Source organism: Procambarus clarkii, chromosome 32 (genome assembly GCF_040958095.1).
Source record: "Procambarus clarkii isolate CNS0578487 chromosome 32, FALCON_Pclarkii_2.0, whole genome shotgun sequence".
In the NCBI taxonomy this organism is placed as follows: domain Eukaryota; kingdom Metazoa; phylum Arthropoda; class Malacostraca; order Decapoda; family Cambaridae; genus Procambarus; species Procambarus clarkii.
Genome location: NC_091181.1, coordinates 26,094,033 through 26,103,852, shown reverse-complemented (window position 1 = coordinate 26,103,852; position 9,820 = coordinate 26,094,033).

The window sequence follows — 9,820 nt, the reverse complement described above, 5'->3', positions numbered from 1 at the left end:
GGAGAGGCTAGAGTGAGAGAGGGAGGTGCTCTGGTGGACATGGAGAGGCTAGAGTGAGAGAGGGAGGTGCTCTGGTGGACATGGAGAGGCTAGAGTGAGAGAGGGAGGTGCTCTGATGGACATGGAGAGGCTAGAGTGAGAGAGGGAGGTGCTCTGGTGGACATGGAGAGGCTAGAGTGAGAGAGGGAGGTGCTCTGGTGGACATGGAGAGGCTAGAGTGAGAGGGGGAGGTGCTCTGATGGACATGGAGAGGCTAGAGTGAGAGGGGGAGGTGCTCTGATGGACATGGAGACGCAAGAGTGAGAGAGAGGGAGGTGCTCTGGTGAACATGGAGACGCTAGAGTGAGAGAGAGGGAGGTGCTCTGGTGGACATGGAGACGCTAGAGTGAGAGAGAGGGAGGTGCTCTGGTGGACATGGAGACGCTAGAGTGAGAGAGAGGGAGGTGCTCTGGTGGACATGGAGAGGCTAGAGTGAGAGGGGGAGGTGCTCTGGTGGACATGGAGACGCTAGAGTGAGAGAGAGGGAGGTGCTCTGGTGGACATGGAGAGGCTAGAGTGAGAGAGGGGGAGGTGCTCTGGTGGACATGGAGACGCTAGAGTGAGAGAGAGGGAGGTGCTCTGGTGGACATGGAGACGCTAGAGTGAGAGAGAGGGAGGTGCTCTGGTGGACATGGGGAGGATTTTAAGCCACAGTCGCCATGCGGGGTGAGAGAGAGGGCGAGATGTCACTGTAGCGGAGTGTCCACAAGTAATCGTGACTATCCTGTGTTCCCTGATACACGTGAACCATCTGAACTAATAAATTAATTCCTCTCAATGTTTGCTGATCTTCTTGAGGTTATCTTGAGATGATTTTGGGGCTTAGCGTCCCCGCGGCCCAGTCATCGCTCAGGCCTCCTGGTTGCTGGACTGGTCAACCAGGCTGTTGGATGCGGCTGCTCGCAGCCTGACGTATGAGTCACAGCCTGGTTGATCAGGTATCCTTTGGAGGTGTTTATCAAGTTCTCTCTTGAACACTGTGAGGGGTCTGCCAGTTATATCCCTTATGTGTAGTGGAAGCGTGTTGAACAGTCTCGGGCCTCTGATGTTGATAGAATTCTCTCTCAGAGTACCTGTTGCACCTCTGCTCTTCAACGGGGGTATTCTGCACATCCTGCCATGCCTTCTGGTCTCATGTGGTGTTATTTCTGTGTGCAGGTTTGGGACCAGCCCCTCCACTATTTTCCACGTGTAAATTATTATGAATCTCTCCCGCCTGCGCTCAAGAGAATACAGGTTTAGGCTCTTTAGTCGGTCCCAATAGTTTAGATGTTTTACCGAGTGGATTCTAGCAGCAAAGGCTCTCTGCATGCTCTCCATGTCAGCAATTTCTCCAGCTTTGAAAGGGGCTGTCATTGTGCAGCAGTACTCCACTCTAGAGAGCACAAGCGTTTTGAAAAGTGTCATCATCGGTATAGCATCTCTAGTGTGAAAAGTTCTTGTTATCCAACCTGTCATTTTTCTTGTAGTTGTGACGGCTACTTTATTGTGTTCTTTAAAGGTAAGGTCTTCCGACATGAGTACACCCAGATCCTTTACATTGCCTTTTCGTTCTATGTTATGATTTGACTGCGTTTTGTACGTGGTTTCCGTTTTTATATTTTAATTTTTTCCATAGCGCATTCGCTGAAACTTATCTTAATTAAATATCATATTTTCTGTAGCCTTTTGAAAGCCCTGATTTACATCTGCAAAGGATGATTTAGTACTATAGGTTGTGTCCTTATCTATGTGTGAGATGAGTATGATAAAAAGTACTGGAGCAAGCACAGTACCCTGGGCGACTGAGCTCTTCACGGTTGATGGGCTGGATTTTATTTTGTTGACTATTACACATTGGGTTCTGTTAGTTAAGAAATTTTAGATCCATTTGCCTATTTTTCCAGTAATTCCTTTTGAACGCATTTTGTGTACCATGGTAACACCATGGTCACATTTGTCGAAAGCTTTTGCGAAATCTGTGTAAATTACATCAGCGTTTTGCCAGCAACCCGCACCAACACTCGCTCGACCACTCACACACATGCACACTTTTATACATGCACACTTTTATATTAAGGTATTACTGTAATGTACAACCTTATCATGTTTGTGAAATGAGCTCTATTTTCCCCGTATGTTACCAGTTTATTGACAGTCGAGAGGCGGGGCCAAAGAGCCAAAGCTCAACCCCCCTCAAGTACAACTAGGTGAGTACGACTTCTTTAAATAACACGCTATTTCCCAGTAACGTAACTATAGTGACTGTACCCTGTAACTAAGAAGAAACAACCTAGGTGCTACGAAACGACCACTAACGACGACCCACAAACTTAAGGTGCTCCAGACGACCTGTTGCCGAGCACGTATTTCCTCACAACATTCTCTAAGGCGTTCTCGGCATATCTCCCATAGTTGGAGCTGAAGATACTGAAGACTGGCTTGATCCGTCCGTAGACTTTGTATGACCTGCGGCTGCACTTGGTGCTCCAAGATGCACAAGAATCATCAACATGAGGGAAGAACTGAAGCTTCCAAGCATACTAGAGAGAATAATGCAAGTCAACACTACCTTTTGCCTTAAAGTCATGAGAGACCCTACAAGTCCTGCATTGCTCAGAGACAAATTATTTAGTGCTGTTAACACCCTTTTGACTGGTGCCGACATACCAACTCACTCCTTTCATGATAATTGGCTGAGCAACAATGCTTACAATCTCATTAAACTTAACATTCCTTTTAAGTGCAATCTACCTGTCTCTGATATTCCTCTTTATCTGTACCCTACCATTCAAGAATCATACACACCTGTCACCAAGAAAGATAATGAAAATCTTTCTCTTCTCAAAGCTGTCACTCTTGAAACAATTGCCTCCTCCATCGAGAGTTTAAGATCTCACGAGCACTGTGTCTACACCGACGGCTCAGTCCAATCCTCTACTGGACGGACTGCAGCAGCATGTAGGTTTTATAGAAATAATATTTGCACAAAGACTGTCAGTGTCAGGTTAAACAACTGGCTGACCTCCACACAAGCAGAACTAGCAGCATTACACCTAGCTACCAGTACATTAAAAAACATTGGAGGAGGAATAATATTTTGTGATGCAAAGTCTGCTCTCTAAGCAATCGAAAACCTCTCCTGGGAGATCGACAGCAAGAACCTCATACTACCAATTATAAATGACCTAATTGCTGCACAGAGTAAAGGGTCTCGAATCTCCTTTGTATGGATACCTTCACACATAAATATAACCCATCATAATGAGACAGACATTGCAGCCATATTAGCGTGTAACAAGGATGAAGCTGAATTAGATCTAGGTATCCCCATCTCTGCTGTCAAAACTATATTGGTCCAAACTTTCAGATCTGATTGGAAAGAAATTACTGACTCCCAACGACCTGAAAGTACTAGTATAAAAAACTATGATTTGTTCAGATCTGAAACCTTTATCTATGGGCAGCACAAAACGTCGACCAGACTGTGCAACACAGTGGTTGCAAGGATCAGGTTGGGTTACCGTTACCTGTGGCAGGTGGCTGCAGGTGACGGGTCTCCCAATCCTGAGCACTCCGGTTGCAAACTCTGTGAGCAGGAACTACGGCATGATCTCCCGCACTACATCACTGAATGCCCAGTTATTAGACCTTTCAGACCAGTTGGCATGAGGTACCTGGAGCTTCGCAATGACTTTATTCACTCTCGTATTCTTGAAGATATCCTCACAGTATACCCAAAATTTGCCAGTGACGGCTACTAAACATATGGCCCTGTGTGACTAACCATCCTGCGAGATGGGGACTTGTATTACCACTGCTACCTTATTCACTCTTGTGTTGATGATATCCTCAAAATGCATCCGGAGTCTGCCAGTGCAGACCGCTTATCCCATGCCTCTGTATGACTAACCATCCTGTGTGATGGGGATTTTTCAGCATCACCTAGTTAGCTTTTTTGACACACTGTACTCCACTTCATATAGTCTAGGGTAGCTGCACAAATGCACATGTACCTAATGTGTTAATAATAAAAAAAAATTAATAAAAGGCTCTTGATCGTATTTGGAATGGGTCCTATCTCTCACAAATATAAACCAACATGACAAAACATATAGCAGTCAAATTAGCATAACACAGATGAAATTGATCTCGAGATCAATTCAAATTGTTCTATTGAAACAGGTCATTTCATAATCCGTCTTTTGTTGAGAGTATATTGTTCCAACCATTCAGCACCGATAGGAGAGAAATCCCACTCTCACAGGTCTGAAACACTAGTGCAAAAAAAGGTAATCTTTTAAAATCTATTATATATACACTATTATATATATATATATATATATATATATATATATATATATATATATATATATATATATATATATATATATATATATATATATATATATATATATCGTACCTAGTAGCCAGAACACACTTCTCAGCCTACTATGCAAGGCCCGATTTGCCTAATAAGCCAAGTTTATGAATTAATATATTTTCTCTTTTTTTAATATGAAATGATAAAGCTACCCATTTCATTATGTATGAGGTCAATTTTTTTTTATTGGAGTTAAAATTAACGTAGATATATGACCGAACCTAACCAACCTAGCCTAACCTATCTTAATAAGTTAGGTTAGGTTAGGTGGCCGAAAAAGTTAGGTTAGGTAGTCGAAAAACAATAATTCATGAAAACTTGGCTTATTAGGCAAATCAGGCCTTGCATAGTAGGCTGAGAAGTGCGTTCTGGCTACTAGGTACGACAGACATATATATATATATATATATATATATATATATATATATATATATATATATATATATATATATATATATATATATATATAGATAGATAGATAGATATATGGGTAGCACAAAGGGTCCACAAAGGGAGCACGACATAGGGCGTGGAGAACCCATATATGTGGGAGGTGACTACAGGTGACGCATCTCCCTATCCTACACACTCCAGGCGTAAACCCAGTGGCCAAGACCTGGGTCATGACCTCACACGCTACTACAGTATTGTCCAGTAATTGTCCAGTCATTACACCCTTCACCCAACCTTTGGGTGAATTACGCACCAACGAAGTACCTGAGTACACACTTCAAGAAAATGTATGAATATTTTTTTCTTTTTTTATTAATACATTAGGTACATGTGCTTTGTGCAGCTACCCCTAGACTATATGAAGGGAAATACAGTATCATAAAGCTAGCTACGTGATGCTAAAAAATCCCCATCACACAGGATGGTTAGTCATACAGAGGCATGGGATAAGCGGTCTGCACTGGCAGACTCCGGATGCATTATGAGGATATCAACAACACAAGAGTGAATAAGGTAGCAGTGGTAATACAAGTCCCCATCTCGCAGGATGGTTAGTCATACAGAGCCATGTGTTTAGTAGCCTGCACTGGCAAATTTTGGGTATACTGTGAGGATATCTTCAAGAACACGGGAGTGAATAAAGTAATTGCAAAGCTCCAGGTACCTCATGCCAACTGGTCTGAAAGGTCTAATAACTGGGCATTCAGTGATGTAGTGCGGGAGATCATGCCGTAGTTCCTGCTCACAGAGTTTGCACCTGGAGTGCTCAGGATTGAGAGTTCCGTCACCTGTAGCCACCTGCCACAGGCAACGGTAACCCAACCTGATCCTTGCAACCACTGTGTCGCACAGTCTAGTGGACGTTTTGTGCTGCCCATAGATAAAGGTTTCAGATCTGAACAAATCATAGCTTTTTATACTAGTTCTTTCAGGTCGTTGGGAGTCAGTAATTTCTCTCCTATCAGACCTGAGTGTTTGGACCAATATAGTTTTGACAGCAGAGATGGGGATACCTAGATCTAATTCAACTTCATCCTTGTTACACGCTAATTTGGCTGCAATGTCTGTCTCATTATGATGGGTTATATTTATGTGTAAAGGTATCCATACAAAGGAGATTCGAGACCCTTTACTTTGTGCAGCAATTAGGTCATTTATAATTGGTAATTTGAGGTTCTTGCTCTCGATCTTCCAGGAGAAGTTTTCGTTGTATGAAGAAGACGAGTACAAAAAGTACAAACACACACAAATAAAACGCACACAAATAAAACACACACAAATAAAACAAACACAAACACCGTCCCCCCAACAGCGGGTAATAATGAGGTACAAAACAGTGGCCGTCTTGATGGACCCGACGCACCCTCTCCCAGCCCTCACACACACACACACACACACACACACACACACACACACACACACACACACACACACACACAAAAACGTCAGTAAAACACAAAGACAAGTTTGGAAACACGAGCCAAGCAAACTGGCCCTGATCATACGATGTTTGGAGTGTAAATACCACTCTCCTCCCCCAATCCTTATCTCTGGGGTTCTCCCCTCTCCCTCTCCCCCTCTCTCCCTCTACAGTACCATACTGCTATCCTCATCCCTCTCCAGCCTTCCTCAGCCTTCACCAGCCCTAAAGAGCTCTCATCATCCCTAATCAACACTCCCAAGGCTCTCAGCAGGCTCAAAAAATATCTCAGCGGAGTCAAAAGCTCTCGGCAGGCTCAAAACCTGTCAGTAGACTCAAACAAGCTCTCACCAGACTCAAAAAAGCTCCCAGCAGTCCAAAACAGCCTTGAACATTGTCATAAGGCAGCCAGTGACCATCAGATGCCCTCAACAGCCACCAACAGCCTCTCTCCCTCACCCCCCGTCACCCCTGTACAGCCCTCAGACGCCCTATAGCTTGTGTCTAGCGTGTTCGGGCGGGTCTGTCCACTCCCGTCTGTCGCTGACAGCGAAAGCCTCAGTAAATATGGACACACATTTACATGGGTGTGGTCGTGTGTGTGTGTGTGCGTGTGTGTGTGGGGGGGGATGGGGGGGGATGGGGGGGATGGGGGGGATGGGGGGGGAGAAGGGTGGCGCACTGGCTACACACTCGCCCCGCATTTCGTCCCGCCAGGGGAGGATTGACTGGGCGCCTATCCTTTACTGCACGTCTCTGTTCACAACCAATAGTGACTGGGGAGGGCACCTGGTTGGTGAACGATTGACGGGTCGTGTTCCAGGGACGACTATAGTAGGGGTACGGCTTACCATGAGCTATGGGAAGGGGAGATGGAAGGGGAGAGAGGGGCAAGAGAGAGAGAGAAACCCGGGCACAGCCGGGTACAAGAGCTATAGTACCCACTATATTACACCTCCCCCCACCCCCATCCCAGGATGCAGCCCCACAACAACAACAGTTATCTGACTCCCACGTACCTATATCCCGTTAGGTGAACAGAAGCACCAAGTGAAACGAAACGTTGGCCCCCAAACGTTTCTGCCCTGTCTACCGAGGATCGAACCCGCGGTGACTTTATTTTTCACTCACTTCCCCCCCCCCCCATCACATTTGCCTCTAAAACCCGCGATTTAAACAATCACCGCCATCTTCCATTACTTAGTTCCGTTCCATTTATTTTCGACATTTAGCCTTAAATGACTTCACTCAGTCACCGCGAACTGTTCACAGTGACTGACTGAGTCACTGTTCATTTCACTGTCAATTGCGTTTTACACTTAGTAAAATAATATTGTCTTCTGTAGACTTGCCACTCCGTACAAAATCGAGCCTCCTCCCCTGAGCAGAAGCGCACACACCCACACAACCCACCTCACCTATTCGGTCCGACGGTTAGGATACGTTGGCCGCCGCTGTTTACGATAGTAGGTTACGTTAGTAACGTTGTTAGGTACGACGTTAAGAACGCGATCTATTAGTTCAGAGGTTGGGTTTTCTGGGAACACGTACATACTGTGTTAGTTGTATTGTTTCTGTGTCTGTCTGTCTCTTTCTGCCCCCCCGTCTGTCTCTGCCCTCCCCCGTCTCTCTCTGCCCCCCCGTCTCTCTCTGCCCCCCCCCCCGTCTGTCTCTGCCTCCCCCGTCTCTCTCTGCCCCCCCACTCTCTCTGCCCCCCCTCGTCTCTCTCTGCCCTCCTCCGTCTCTCTCTGCCCCCCCGTCTCTCTCTGCCCCCCCTCGTCTGTCTCTGCCCTCCCCCGTCTCTCTCTGCCCCCCCGTCTCTCTCTGCCCCCCCCCCGTCTCTCTCTGCCCCCCCCGTCTCTCTCTGCCCTCCCCCGTCTCTCTCTGCCCCCCCTCGTCTCTCTCTGCCCCCCCCCGTCTCTCTCTGCCCCCCCCCCGTCTCTCACCTTGACAGCATTTTACTTGTCTCACGCCGCGTTGGTCTCCACAAGCGCACGTGGACACCCCTACATCTGCAGGCTAATTTCCACGCTTCCTTCGGAGTGCCATGGCACCCGTCCCCGGGGACGTGGCACCGGGCCATCAACGTCGCCTTGTATGTGCCGCTTCTGTAATGATTGTCCCCTCCCGCGCGCGCGCACACACACACACACGGGGGCCTGACGGCTGAGTGGACAGCACTCGGGATTCGTAATCCTAGGGTTCGGGGATCGATCTCCTGCGATGGCGAAAAACAAATGGGCAGAGTTTCTTTCACCTTGATGCCCCTGTTACGTAGCAGTAAATAGGTACATGGGAGTTAGACAGATGTCACGAGCTGCTTTCCGTGTGTGTGTGTGCGTGTGTGTGTGTGTGTGTGTGTGTGTGTGTGTGTGTGTGTGTGTGTGTGTGTGTGTGTGTGTGTGTGTGTGTGTGTGTGTGTGTGTGTGTAAAATTGATCGTTAATTGATTGATGGTTGAGAGGAGGGCCGAAAGAGCAGCGCTCAACCCTCGCAAGCACAACTAGGTGAATACACACACGCGCGTTCAAAATTCTTTATGCATCTCTAGGCTATAAATTATGTTAATTACAGACCCAAAAGCCACCATCGTCAAGAAACCAGATTTCTCACTTTTGAGTGTTCTTGCCCCGTTTTTAACCCCTGTCAATGTGATAGGGGGGAGGGGTCTCTCAATGAAAATAGAGATCTTAAATGTAGTTATTGTCCTTGTATATAAGTCACCGGAGGCAAACCCTCAGCAGTTTAAAGACCAACTAATGAAAATAGAACACTGCTTGGAAAACCTCACAAATCCAGCCCCGAACATCATCCTGCTTGGGGACTTCAACCTACGGCACCTGAAATGGAAGCACCTGGCTTCCACCAAAATGGAAGAGTATGCCTATGCACTCTGTACCAGGCCCTGATTCTTGGAACTCCATATTCATCAAGAACTGTAAAAAAAAAAAAAAAAAACTGTCACAGGCCCTTCACATTCCACCAAATGGAAGCACAGTAATATCAGAAAGAATACCAGGAAGTAGCCTAAATGAACAGGCACATGCAAATGACCTGCTACGGATGTGCGACAGGTTTGCCTTAAACCAGCAAATAGTAGAACCAACTAGGAAGGAGAACACGCTGGACCTCATTTTCACTAATAACGATGAATTGATCAGGAGCATAATATTTACTTTTATATTTATATAATATTTATATTTACCTGCTACTCAGATCACAACTGAAGTTGTGACAAGCATGGAGAGCAGACCTGCACAACCAGTCCCGAATCCCAGGAGGAGAACAATTCAGCAAATTCAATTTTAATATGAAACAGATAAACTGGGAGCAAATAAACCAAGACTTCACAGACATAAGCTGTGAAAAAAACTAGAAAATACAAACCTGAACCAGTGCCTGGAAAAAATATGGTCAGTAGCAGTAGAAATATGTTCTAACCCTATACCTCTAAGAAAAAAAAAAGAGGAAGTGATGCAGATTGGAACGGGAACGTCGTTCCCTCTATAGACGAAGAAAACGAATCGCGGAACAACTTGGAGAGTC